General features: G+C 41.4%; 1 pseudogene; it reads right to left on the bottom strand.

Moving 5' to 3' along the window:
- Positions 1 to 4,931: 4,931 nt before the first annotated feature.
- On the bottom strand, positions 4,932 to 6,000 carry LOC108049399 (annotated as a pseudogene).
- Positions 6,001 to 13,142: the final 7,142 nt, after the last annotated feature.

The following is a 13,142-nucleotide window of genomic DNA, read 5'->3' as shown; positions in this document are numbered from 1 at the left end:
TCTAGAGATAAGGTAAACAACTTGTGAAGAGGTTTTCACAGGGCCTTAGCGCAATACCTAAGCACGTACCCAGGAATACCATCGGGCCCTGGCGAATAAACAGGCTTAATACGAAGAAGATCCAAAAGAAAAGAGCTTTCTGTTAAAGTGGGACAGAATATGAGGTTTGACTTGAGTATGGTGTAAGAATAAGGCTGTGATGAATAATCTAAAGAAGAGTAAGTCGTTTGAAAAAATTGGGCAAATAAATCGGCTATTGCCTGATCTGTGGTTGCCGTCATGTTTTCGAACGACAGCGAGGAAGGAAAAGAATTATATTTACGCTTGGTGTTAACAAAATTATAAAACTGTTTCGGGTCCTGAGAGAACTGGACCTTACAACGGTTTAAGTAACTATTATAACACTGAGCATTAAGCACGGTAAGTCTTGACCGAGCACTTAAATATCTAGTAAAAACAGATTGAGAACCGGTATTTTTATATTTCCTAAAAAGTCTGGACTTTACATTTCTTAAGTGTGTCAACTCTTTGCTAAGCCAAGGAGATTTATTGGAAGTTGACGGATAGTACCACGGAACACAGGAATTAAAAAATGAGTTTATTGCAGTGTAAAAAACATTGGACATATTAATGCATAACTGCATCGGATATATTAATGCATAAGTAAAGATCAGACCAATTAAAGCCAGAAATAAAATTATTTAGCCTCAGAAAGTCTGCCTTGCGAAAACAATGTATTCGTTTGGATTTTTCTGATTTTTCTTCTATAACTCTACCCGTATCAAATCAAAGTTCGATTGTTGGGTGATATGGATCTTCAGGTTGCGTGAGTGGTGCTACTCTGGACAGAAACACACCTTCAGGATTTGATACAAAACACAAATCAAGTAGGCGACCTAATGAATTTCGAACATGGTTTACTTGAGATAGAGATATGTCAAGCAGGCCATCAATAAAATCATGCTGTGCTATAGGTAGTAAGACATTCGATCCATCCTCAGTGGACCAAGTAACTCCAGGTATATTAAAATCACCTAGAACTATCAACTGATCCCTATCGGAAAGCTTATTTGCAACGGACTTAATAACGGATAGGTGATTTAAATAATCAGGAAGTTCAGACAACGGCGGAATATATGAGCAAGTTATGTATATAAAGTTACCAGGAAGCGATAACTTTACACAAATAAATTCAATGGTATTGAATTCATCAAAAAATAACTCCTCAGACGGGAAGTTTGAATCTACTCCAATTAAGACTCCACCTCCACGTCTAGAGGGACGGTCATACCTATATATTGTTTACTTACCTGGAAAAACTTCGGAGCTAAAGATCTCCGGCTTTAACCAGGTTTCTGTGAACACAATAATATGAGATGCAAAAGAAAGGCTATCGGAATAAAATTTAGTCAGTTTGCTACGCAAACCTCTTGCATTCTGATAGGAAAGAAGGAGGTTAGAAGTTAGTTTTATGAAATTGGTACACTGGGTTGTCCTCGACTAGGAAGTTTTACTCCCACGGGCCCAGTCTTCTTTATCTTAGCCTCGAACTCTTTTACAACCATATTATCTGGCCAAAAGTCGCCCGAGCATATGGCTTCAAAAAGCTCGTTAGGGACAGTTATCTTGAAAGATGAAATGTCTCTAGCATAAGAAAACTTAAGCTTTTCCACCGTTACACTATTACAATCGGCTTTAGTTTTGTCTTGTTTATAAGACAATACATCAGAAGATGTTTGATCAGGGGAAAGCCGAGAAACGAAAATTTGTTTCTTTAGTGGAACCACTGAAAGGGATTTTGGTGGAGCAGACATTGTTTCTGCAAAACCAACTTGAGCCGGTTGTCCGGACTCAGTAGTCCCTTGTGGTGGTGATGCTACATTCTGAGAGATAGGTGGATCCACTAATTGTGAAACCACTACGGACAAATCGGAATTCTCAGAAGTCCCTGGTTGCATGCATTCTGTTACGGATTGATCAGATACCGAATCTTTTTTAGCTGCTGATCTTAGCAACATTTGAGGGTTTGCTGAAATCAGCTGCTGATCCGCCGGAATGCTCTGTTGTTCTCTTGATTTCGGTTGCGGGGTGTTCCCCTTTTGCTCCTTACCACCAGCGGCCTTTTTGCGCTTAGGGGACTCTTTTGATAGCTTACGACTATTAAACTGCGAGTCCAGCGCAGAGAGGAGATCATCAGCTCGGCGAAAACTATCTCTAGCAACTCCGAAACAGCTAACCAGCCCCATCAGGCCGCCTTTAGTTTGGCGCATGAACGATTTCATCTCGTTCGCAACCTCGACACAAGCGTCACAACAAAACTGCAAATTGGACCCCTTTGAAAGGTCATCACTTGTCCGGCCAGTAAAACCGGCGCAGTTGGTGTGCACCATATTTTCACACAGCCAGCAAGTCAGACTGGTCAGCCCTGATTACGAGGCTGCATTTTTTGCAGAAGCAGACTAAATTTGTATTATTCATTTTATTTATTGGGACCACTGTACCAAGAAAGCGAAATGAAATTTATAAGCGAGCAGTTATAAGTACCTCAAGAGCGCAGAAACTGCACGCTTAGAACTTTCAAAGCAAAGAGAGCAAGAGAGCGGGAGCGTAAATAAGTTAAAGTGCATGCACAAAAGAGATACGGCGGGGATATAAATAGGATAGAAAACACAGATAAGAATTACGAAAACTAAAACAATTTATTAGTATTAATACAAAGTGCACTCGCGAAGCGAACGGAGTTTAAATTTATGTTTTAACCGGAAGAAAATTAAAATTGTTTTGATAAAACCCACCGATGGGAATAAACGAAAACAAAATACAAAATTCGAAGCGCAGAAAAAAACACGACCGTTCACTTTGAAAGTCAAAGACGATTGAGGGAGGTTTCAATCAATTCTTATCTGCAGTTTCCTTCGAATTGAAACTTTCTCATGATCACGTGGATAACGATCACTTGATCCGCCCCAGACAACAAGCATCATAAAAATAACACGTTTGTGAAGGGTAGGTTTTTCGAGTAGTATATGTGGACTTATTTTGGATAATGAGTTGGATAGGTTATAATATGCTCTACAAGCTTCCACAAAGTTCCACTGGATTAAGTTATTTCGATATTTTTTATTCTTAGAACACGATTTCAAGAGCGTTGCCTAATTAACAGCAGTTCACAGTCGGCCTTTCCTGACAGTTCGCAGCGTCCTCGCGAAATTCGGGATATGATACGTTCTCTAAGTCATCTTCATCTGAGTCATCTGGCAGTTCGCACCAGCGCTTCATCTTGTCGGACGAGTACACCGACGTATAGTGCCTTTGCGATTGCTGTGCATGTGGGATATCTTCGATTGGCAAAACCGTCTTGACGAAAAAGGGACCTTAAAAGCGATTCTCAAATTTGCGTGATGTTCCTGTAATAAATGGCTCATTCTCAACCAACACAAGATCACTAAGGCTGTACATGGTTGGCTTAAATTGTCTGGCATCCTAATATTTCTTGACAGCACCTCAATGATATTTCTTTCGTTTCTTTTTATACCCTTGCAGAGGGTATTATAATTTCAGTCAAAAGTTTGCAACGCAGTGAAGGAGACATTTCTGACCCTATAAAGTGTATATATTCTTGATCAGCATCACCAGGAGAGTCGATCTAGCCATGTCCGTCTGTCCGTCCGTCTGTTCGTCCGTTTCTACGCAAACTTGTCCCTCAGTTTTTAAGCTATCTGCTTGAAACTTTCCCAAAAGTTGTCTTTCTATTGCAGGTAGTATATAAGTCGGAACGAGCCGGATCGGGCCACTATATCATATAGCTGCCATATAACTGAACGATCGGAAATGCCATAACTTTGGTGTTTTTAAAGTTAGGAAGTTGGGATTTTCTATGGGTTTTATTTTAGGCTAATCAATCCGACCTATCAAATTTCATAAGGATCGGACGACTATATCCTATAGCCGCCATATAACTGATTGATCGGAAATGCCATAGCTTTGGTGTTTGTATAGTTAGGAAGTTGGGATTTTCTATGGGTGTTATTTTTGGCCAATCAATCCGACCTACCAAAACCTGCCATATAACTGAACGAGTGGAAATGACATAACTTTGGTGTTTTTAAAGTTAGGAAGTTGGGACTTTTTATGAGTATTAAGAATGCATCATATTAATAATTTGGGAGAATATAATTTATAGAATATTCTGCAAGGGTATATCAAATTCGGCTCCGCCCGAAGTTAGCTTTCCTTTCTTGTTTACACATAATTTTAAAATATTTATATAATAGATACTGTATCTCTCTCACTATTCCGATAATAATAGTTTGACTTTACTCGAAACGTACCATTGCATCGGAAATTTGTTAGCGCAATTAGTTCCGTGCGAAACGTTCGGTTTCCGATTTGCGACACCATTTTGGGATTAAATTTATTTTGGCCATGTTTTTGTATGTTGGCTGTTAGTCACGAACACATTTACCAAGTGGAGCACAAGCACGAAACGAGACGAAATGTTTGTAAAACAAAATGTAACTCAAATGTTTATTGTATAGCTACCAAAAAACAAACAAAATAGAGAAATAAAGCCAAGGCTTTAGAGACAATGTGTGTAAATTTGGCTACGGGTTTAACACTCTGTTCATTCATCATATCATAATCATAGTAAGGCATAAGAAAAATACTGTTTTGCGAACTGAAAGGGGACAAAGAACAATCGGGAAGTTCTACAAGATCTGGGATGATTGCAAATGAATTCTTTTTTTTTTGCTTGACTTATTTCGGTTGGTTGACGCGCATCACGTTTTCTCGAACCGGAAGCTGATTTGAAACAAATATCGGCAACGCGCAACATAAAAACAACAATAATTAGATAACAATGACTAAAATTATTTAAAGTAATCTATTCATTTTGTTTCATTAAATATCTGCGAATGGTTTAGCTGATTTTAAGTTGGTTGTTTTGTAGTAAAGTTTATTTTGTGTGGCTGGATGTATGCAATTTTGGCCTGTTCCGCCATATCGATGTTGACCTTGTAGAACACATAGGGGAAGTATTCGGACTGGCCGAAGCCGAGGCCGGGAATTTCCACGTTATCAGCACTGCTGACAGCACCGCCAGCGGAAGCGCCATCCAAGTGGCCATACAGCTGGTTGAGCACATCATACAGAAGCTTCACACTCTTCTTGTTGGGCTCGATCAAGATGGCCTGGAAGTTGACGGGCAGGCCGTACCTCAGCACGGATTCCACAAACACACGCAGCGCCTTCACATGGATCAAGGCGCAGAAGGCCTCGCTGAAGTTCACCTTTAGCCAACGAGCCAACGAAGTCCTCGGCCACCTTCTTGAAGAGGGTCACGTTGAAGAGGCAGTAGTCGCAGTCCTCCTGGATGAGCTGCGACGAGCGGGGAACGATCATGTCGGTGATCTTCTCGTAGTTGGTCAGCCAGTCGTTGGCCATGACCTTGGGCACTATAACTAGCAGGGTGGTCAGATACTCCGAATCAAGAATGAAGTGCTCCTTCTTGACCAAATCAGCCAGATTCCTGGTCAGCAAGCTGCCAGTCTTCTTCTTTTCCAGGTTCTGCAGATTTCCCTAGAGGTTGTTGTAGGCTTGTGAGTTGGTCTTCAAATCGCCATCAATGTGACCGATCTGCTTAGAGATAATGTCGGCGATGTTGCGCAGCGACTGCTTGATCGGGTACTTGGCCATATCCCATTGGAAGCGGGTCAAGTACTGCGGCAGTTCAGTGTTTTTGGCCATCAGGTTGATGGCCACCTCGCCCAAGTAGTTGACCACCTTGCGGGTGATCTGCTCCACATAGGTGTCCAGCTTGCCCAGATCGTCGAAGAGGCCCACCAGTTGGTCCAAGGTGCCAACCTTTAGTTCTGGTATATGGAACTTGTAGTTATTGCACAGGTTGTGTTGCTTGCTGGTCAGGTTGTTAATGGTGTCGCACGTCTGCTGGCAGGTCTTTTCGCCAGGAGCCGAAATAATTCAGTATTCGGACATCATCTTGATGGTTTTTAGCGGCTCTGGTTAGTTGCAAACGAAACAAGTGTGCTTTTTGTGCTATATGAAATCAGCGAGCTGCGTTTTTCTCTGCCAAAAATCAGCGCAAATCGACCGCCGCCATCCACAAATGCTTACAAAATTGTGTGTGAAGGGTGTATCAATTCTACGTCTGTTAGCATCTTTTGATCCTGGCTTTGGATCGCGTTGGAGTTCTTTTGAATATCTCGGGGCTCCTATTTTTCAGGAGCTAAAATGGAGAATTTAGTACTACTACTTACCATGGTATTGATACTCCACTGGATTGATCGGATGTTTTCATCCCAACGCTTTTCATTTTCATTTGAAGGCAATAACATTGACAAAATTATTCGATTCGTTCGCTCTGCATGACCATTGGCTCTCGGTAATCTGACGGCATTAAGAAACCCATACGAAAACTCTCAGAAGCTTCCGGTGCGACTAAAAGTTTTCTATTTTCTGAAGCAGATAATTTGTCTCTGGGCTGACTACGAGAGTTAATGCATATTTGCGTAATTCCGGCAGTTCGAAATGTCGATTTACAGGCCAATTTATATCCGAGTCTATCAAGAACAGAGGCCTGCCGAACCAGATGGACGTTGTAAGCTCCTCAACGTCACATCCACGGGACACTATGTCTGCTGGATTAACTTTCGTGGGAACGTGTCTCCAAGTTTTGTTCTCCAAGCACTCCTGAATCTGTGCGACCCGGCTTGACACAAAAATTGACAACGACGAAGGATGTGTTTTGATCCAGTGTAATGTGATTTCGGAGTCTGTCTGTAGGAAAACATTCTCAATGGGACCATTTAGCAATGGCCTGACACGATTATACAGACCTGCCAAAAGGTGAGCTGCGCATAGCTCAAGGCGAGTCAAAGTTTTCGTCTTGAGGGGAGCTACTTTTGATTTGGCTGTCAATAAAGACACTTTTAAACCTTCAGCAGTTTGAGTACGAACGAAGATGCACGCTCCATACGCTCGCATGGAAGCGTCAGCGAAACCATATATTTAAATCGGAACTTGCGGATCTGTGTGGACGAATCGCGATACCTTAATTTTTGGCAGCTGCAAAAGCGTTGCTTTAAAAGTATCCCACAAAGCAAGCAACTGCATTGGTAGCGAGTCGTCGCAATCTAGCTTTCGAAGCTACAGCTCCTGCAACAACATCTTTGCTCTTGTGACTAAAGGACACAAGAGGCCAAGTGGATCGAAAAGTCGAGCAGTCACCTACAAAATATTTTGTTTTGTCACGCGAAAATCCAGGAAAGAGTCATCCAACCGAAAGTGGAAGTAATCTTTAACCGGTAACCAAACCACGCCAAGGGACTTAGTAACGCCTGAGCCTGCCGTAAGTGGCATTACAGCGCTATCAGATGCGGATAACTCTGCGCAGTTTCAAAAACACTTTCCAAGTTCAAATCCTGCCTGTGGCAAAACCTGAGAAACTTCGTCACGAAGGCCTTGCAGCATCCGGCGCCAGAAAACAAATCGTCAACATAAAAATCTTTCTGAATAATCTGTGCTGCTGTTGGATAAATTTCGCAACTTCGTTTTGTGAGCCAAGAGAATTTGTGTCTGATTTAAACGGCAAACGAACCGAAAGTCAAACTGTTGTTCACAAAGTTGCTGCTCAGGAGGATGGACTTTAGCCTTGGGCGGCAAGTCCTCCACAGACCAAAATTTCTGCTGGGATGTGTCAATTGACTACAACGCTTTCTCCTGGCAGCTGAGATGTAACGTTTTGTCAGCCCTTTTTTTATCCAGCCGGGAACTGTTTTTGGTAGGATGGGAAGCTCAGTCCCCTGCTTTATCTGGCCAACAGATAAAAGTTCAAACTGGCTATTTCCTACTCGCGTGTGTATTTTTTTTGACCATTAGTCAGACCAATGACTCGTAAGCTCAAACACACGTCCTCTCTTGAAATTTGAAGTCTCTGAGAGAGCTAATCGGTCACAAAGTTTATTTTTGATCCTGAGTCGAGCAACGCTCGTGTCAATACAAACTCGCAACTTTTTGTTGAACGCTTATAACAGCAGTTGCAAGAATGAATAAATTTAATTCAGTCGCATGCAAAAAATGCGAAGCGGATAGAGTCTCCTGCGTGAGCGTGGGCTGAAAAGGGGGTGGCAACGTGAGATTAGTGTTTGCGGAATATATATGCAGCAACGTATGGTGTGAGGAATTGCACACTCTGCAGTGTTTCCCTTTTTGAAGGCTGAACTGAAAAAAAGTGTCAATACGTTGTCAAAAAAAATTAGGGAATCATTATCGTACATCCGCTTCAGGCTAGCAAGAGCATTGGGATAATTTTCCGCAGTGACTAGAAATGCCCTAACTGTTCCCAAAGCGTCTCCAGCTAAACAAGAAATTAAATGATTAAATTTAAATTAAAAAAGTTTCAAAAAGGCTTATACAAATTTTTTTTGTAAATTCGGAGTGTTTTCCGCTTAATGTTGGAAGAGTGACGCCGGGCAGGCAGCATTGAGGAGGGCGACTTGCACGCGGACCGGATTTTTTGACAGTGGAGAAGTAAAAAAAAATTTTAATTGGCGTTTTTAAATTTTTATTAAAACCCTACGGCAGTACCTTGCGGAACGCACGCACTGTAGCGAAGCACACGCCAACGCTCAAGCCTACCGAAAACCAAACGACAACCAGCGTTAAAGCAAACCAACGCGGCTAGCCGCTCAACTCCTAGACAAATGCAAATGCAAATATATAAGCCTGATGCTGAATGGCGCGTGAAAATTCTGCTATACAGGTTTTTTGCCTCGATTTTCTCGGATTGACAATTTTTAAATTGACACTTTATTCCAGCTTTTTATGTAATACCCTAAATTGGTGCTTACTACGACGAAAATGGGGGAATTAAGTTTGCACTAATTGGGTTGACCACGAATATTTTGTTTGTGATTTAATGTCCAAAGCGATTCACTTATTTATAATTTAAAATATTTATGTATGTATATATGACAGAAATTTAATAATTGTTAGTACATGCAATTTTTATTTTCTTGGTTAGAATGCTCACTATCTACCGAAAGTTGAAAGATAATCCAAACACAATTAACAAAACGTCACAGATTAACTTTCAACTTTGAGCACTGTATACCTGTTTTGCCAGTTCGTGGTTTGAAACTTCCTTCAAATCCATATCCAAGCAGCAGCAACAAAGGGATCGGCATACCCTTCCAACATCCAATTTTTAAATAAATGGTTTGCCGTACCGACGCGAACAAGTGGTTGTTTATACCAATAAAATTGGGCACAAACGGGAACGCTATTACAATGATCAGTCAAGGCACAAAAAACGCGAACTTTGATTATAATAGCGACGATTTAATGAGCGAAATAGCGACGACGAAAAGAAGTGCCGTGATGACCATATTCGATTTAACACTGACTTTTTAATTTTACTTCTCTTAAAACCTATGCTTAGCTAAAGGGCGAGAGACGGGGCGAATTCTCAAGAGCGAAAGCTTTATTGGCTCCCGCTCTTGGCTTACTACTAGAAAATTAAATTAACGCGCCAAGTGCGCAAACAGATATCAAGGCGTGTTCAGTTGCTCTACTTTTAACGGCGAGTACTATGGTGAATTTAGTGAATGCGTTGACAATAACAAGAATATGCTAATTTCGCTTGGAACTTTTCGGAAAGGGTACCAGGTGGTCCATGTGTATAGTTGAAAAAGGGACTGGATTAATGTCATTGTAATGATACTGACCTTCCTGACGTCCGCCTGATATTTTATAAAGTGCACAACCCACACATAACTTTATATAGCTCTTAACGAAGTTGTGCATTCGAGGAAACCAAAACAAATTAAGGTTATGATCAATTGATTTGTCTGTGCTCATGTGTGTAGACTTATCGTAACTGCTTTGATAAAACTTGTCGTATTTGCGAAAGAGGCGATCATGCTCGATCGCCATCCTCTGTTTTCTTGCCGATTTTTATGTCGGCTCCATCTCACTCGCAGCCTCACAGGGAGCGCGACTCAACACGTCGACGTGGCTCATTTGTATTCCGGCTCGATGAACAATATCTATGTCAAATTCTTGGATTCGTAACCATCTTGCTATTCGGCGAATAAGCTCTCGCTTTTCCATTGACGTTTTCAAGGCATTACATTCTGTGATAAATTTAATATTTTTGCCATAAATGTACTTCTTAACTACGGCTAGAGCCTCTAACTCGTTTATGGTCGCCGGCTAGGTGATAAGAGGTGACAACTGGATTTGAAATAAGGCATCTCTTTAATTCGTTGAACGCGTTCTGTTGTGGCGCTTCCCACTGAAACTTTTGATCTTTGCGCAAAAGAAAACGCAAGGGTTCTGATATAGTGGCGTATCCAGCAACGAATTTTCAAAAATACCCACTCAGACCAAAACATTTTCTTAGGTCGGTAACATTGGCTTCGGAAATATTCTAATAGCACTCGTCTTAATCTCTTTCGGGACTGATGCCGTCTGCATGTATCTGGTGACCTAGAAATGTAATAGACTTTTTGTATAACTCACATTTGCCCAGATTCAGGGTAAGTCCGCGATCTTGCAAGACTTGAAGAACGCGTACAAGCTTCTCATACACCTTTTCAAACGTTTGGCTACCTATAAGGATATCCTCCATTTAGTGAATCATGTCGCCTTTGAAAACAGCAGGATCTTTTTTTAGTCCGAACGGGAGCCGCTTGAACTCATAAAGACCATCCCTGGTGATGAACGCTGTAAACTTTCTGCTTTCTGGGGCAATTTGGATTTGTTAATAGTCACTGTTGAGGTCCAGGGAAGAAAATAATTTAAATTGCTTCGGCTCCTGCAGACGCTCTTCGATGCTTGGTACTTCTTGATCAGCTTATTTAGGCGGCGGTAATCGACGCACATTCTAGTGATCGAATGTGGCTTTTCGATAAGCACCACCAGGCTGGCGTAGTCTGATGTGGAAAGGGTAATAATATCCTTCTCCAAAAACTCTAAAATGGTCGACATTTTGCAAATAATTTCTTTCTTTGGCTCGGGAACTCGATACGGTGCTTGAGAAACTGCATGACTACTCTCGACGATAATAACTGCTTGAATGATGCTCGTTTATCCTATGCCTTGCAATCCTGTAGAAAAAACATCATTCATTTTGAACATTAACAAGAAGTTGTTCGACAGCAGTGTCGCTTAAAACAACTGTTGGTTGATGGAATGTTCGTTGAACTTTGTTTTCGCCTTGCTCACAATTTAAAGTTAGCTGAGCGCTAATGATAACGTCCTGTCCCAACAAATAGTCCTCCTGTAAAAGATTGTCATCTGCTACGTATACTTTGGTTGTTCTTATTTTGCCGTCGATGTCCATATCCAAAACTACCGCTTTTGTGAAAATACATGAGCCTCCGTAAATTCTTTTTCTCGAAGAATTCTTTCTTGTTTGTAATTGAACGCCTTCTGTTTACAAAATATGACTTGGCTGCATCACGAAGTTACTTCATCGTTAAAAAGTGATTCGCTGCAATACTGTTTTGCAATTCTCGGTGCTGTAGATCTAATCTGACATATCTTATAAATGCTGCCCCACTAGGCTTGTACCCCACCTCAAGGGCGGACATCCTGAACCAGTATTCTTTCCTTTGGCCTTCTGATTGATCCGTCAGCCATGTTGAAATCGCCGAGAACAGCTTCAGAAAAGTTTTTCCAAGTTGTGTGTAAAACAGGTGAGGAATCTAGCCACATGTTGGCAGGACCCTTGAGCTTGGTGTAGATTGCGAGCAATCGTGTTGACACGATCGATGAACTGGTTCACGGAGATGGCATTATCGTATCTGGAATCAAACTCTGGCAAGGTGTTTGAAATCTCTTTGACCGACGCTTGCCTTACGTTGTTGGTGGCCTGATCACCACGATTACCCTCGCTGTCTGTATCTTTAGATTACTCTCCCATATGTTGGTGCTGCTGAATAGCTGTAGCCGATGATACGAGGGCTGCTATATATATTTCTGGCCTAGGCCATACTAAGTGTTGCCTGGCGCCATCTGACGTTTTCATTGGGAAGTTTGACATGTTTTAGCAGAAACGTTCTCAGAACGTTTTGACGTACGGCCATAATTTAGGTTGTTTACAGTGACTTGAAAAAATCAATTGGAATGGAATTAACTCGTGAACATTTTCGCGCAATCATTTTTCACGGCTTTCGACGTGAATTAACACGACAAGAGTGCATCGATGAACTTACATCTTTGTATGGCGATGGAGCACAATCTTATAGCACTGTGAAAAACTGGTATAATGAATACAATCGTGGCCGACGCTCGCTCGAAGACGAAGGTCTTGAAGGTTGTCCAAAAACATTCGTTTTTCCAGAGAACATTGACGCCGTGCATGAACTGATAATGCAAGATCGTCATGTGACATACCGTGAGATAGAGGCATCCTTAAGCATTTCGTCCACCAGCATACATTCGATATTGCATGAACACTTGGTCGTAAAAAAAATTTGTTCTTGTTGGATCCCGCACAATTTGACAATAGCTCAAAAAAAGACTTGTATGGATTGGTTGAAAAAAAAATTTGAAAAAATACAATCGCGATGTTTCAAAAGACGTTTATAAGATCGTCACATGTGACGAATCATGGATCTATGTTCCTTCGGTAAAACAGGTCATGTGGCGACTGTTCCGCTTGAGCAACGTAGGACGGTCAATTCTGAGTGGTACACCACAATTTGTTTGCCAGAAATCTTCGGAGAAATTCGAAAAACGAACAAGAGAAGACGGATCATACTGCACCATAACAATGCGAGCTCTCACACATCAGCTCAAACCAGCGCCTTTTTGACCGGCCAAAATGTCGAATTGATGGGTCATCCGCCATACAGCCCTTATTCCCGCACATCAAGAGAAAAATGCGTGGTCAACGATTTTCGACACCAGAAGATACTGTTGAAGCGTTCAAAAACCATGTTTTGGAGGTGTCTCAATCGGAGTGGACAAAGTGCTTCGACAATTGGTTTGAACGCATGCAAAAGTCTATAAGTCTTGCTGGAGAATACTTTGAAAAACAATAAAACCATTTTTAATCATAAATATTCGCATTTTCATTATAAGGCCAGAAATATACATATATAGCAACCCTCGTA

Source organism: Drosophila rhopaloa, unplaced genomic scaffold, assembly GCF_018152115.1.
Source record: "Drosophila rhopaloa isolate 14029-0021.01 unplaced genomic scaffold, ASM1815211v1 contig_175, whole genome shotgun sequence".
NCBI classification, from domain to species: domain Eukaryota; kingdom Metazoa; phylum Arthropoda; class Insecta; order Diptera; family Drosophilidae; genus Drosophila; species Drosophila rhopaloa.
The sequence above is the reverse complement of the archived record's forward strand: the minus strand, read 5'-3'. Positions and strand labels throughout refer to the sequence as shown.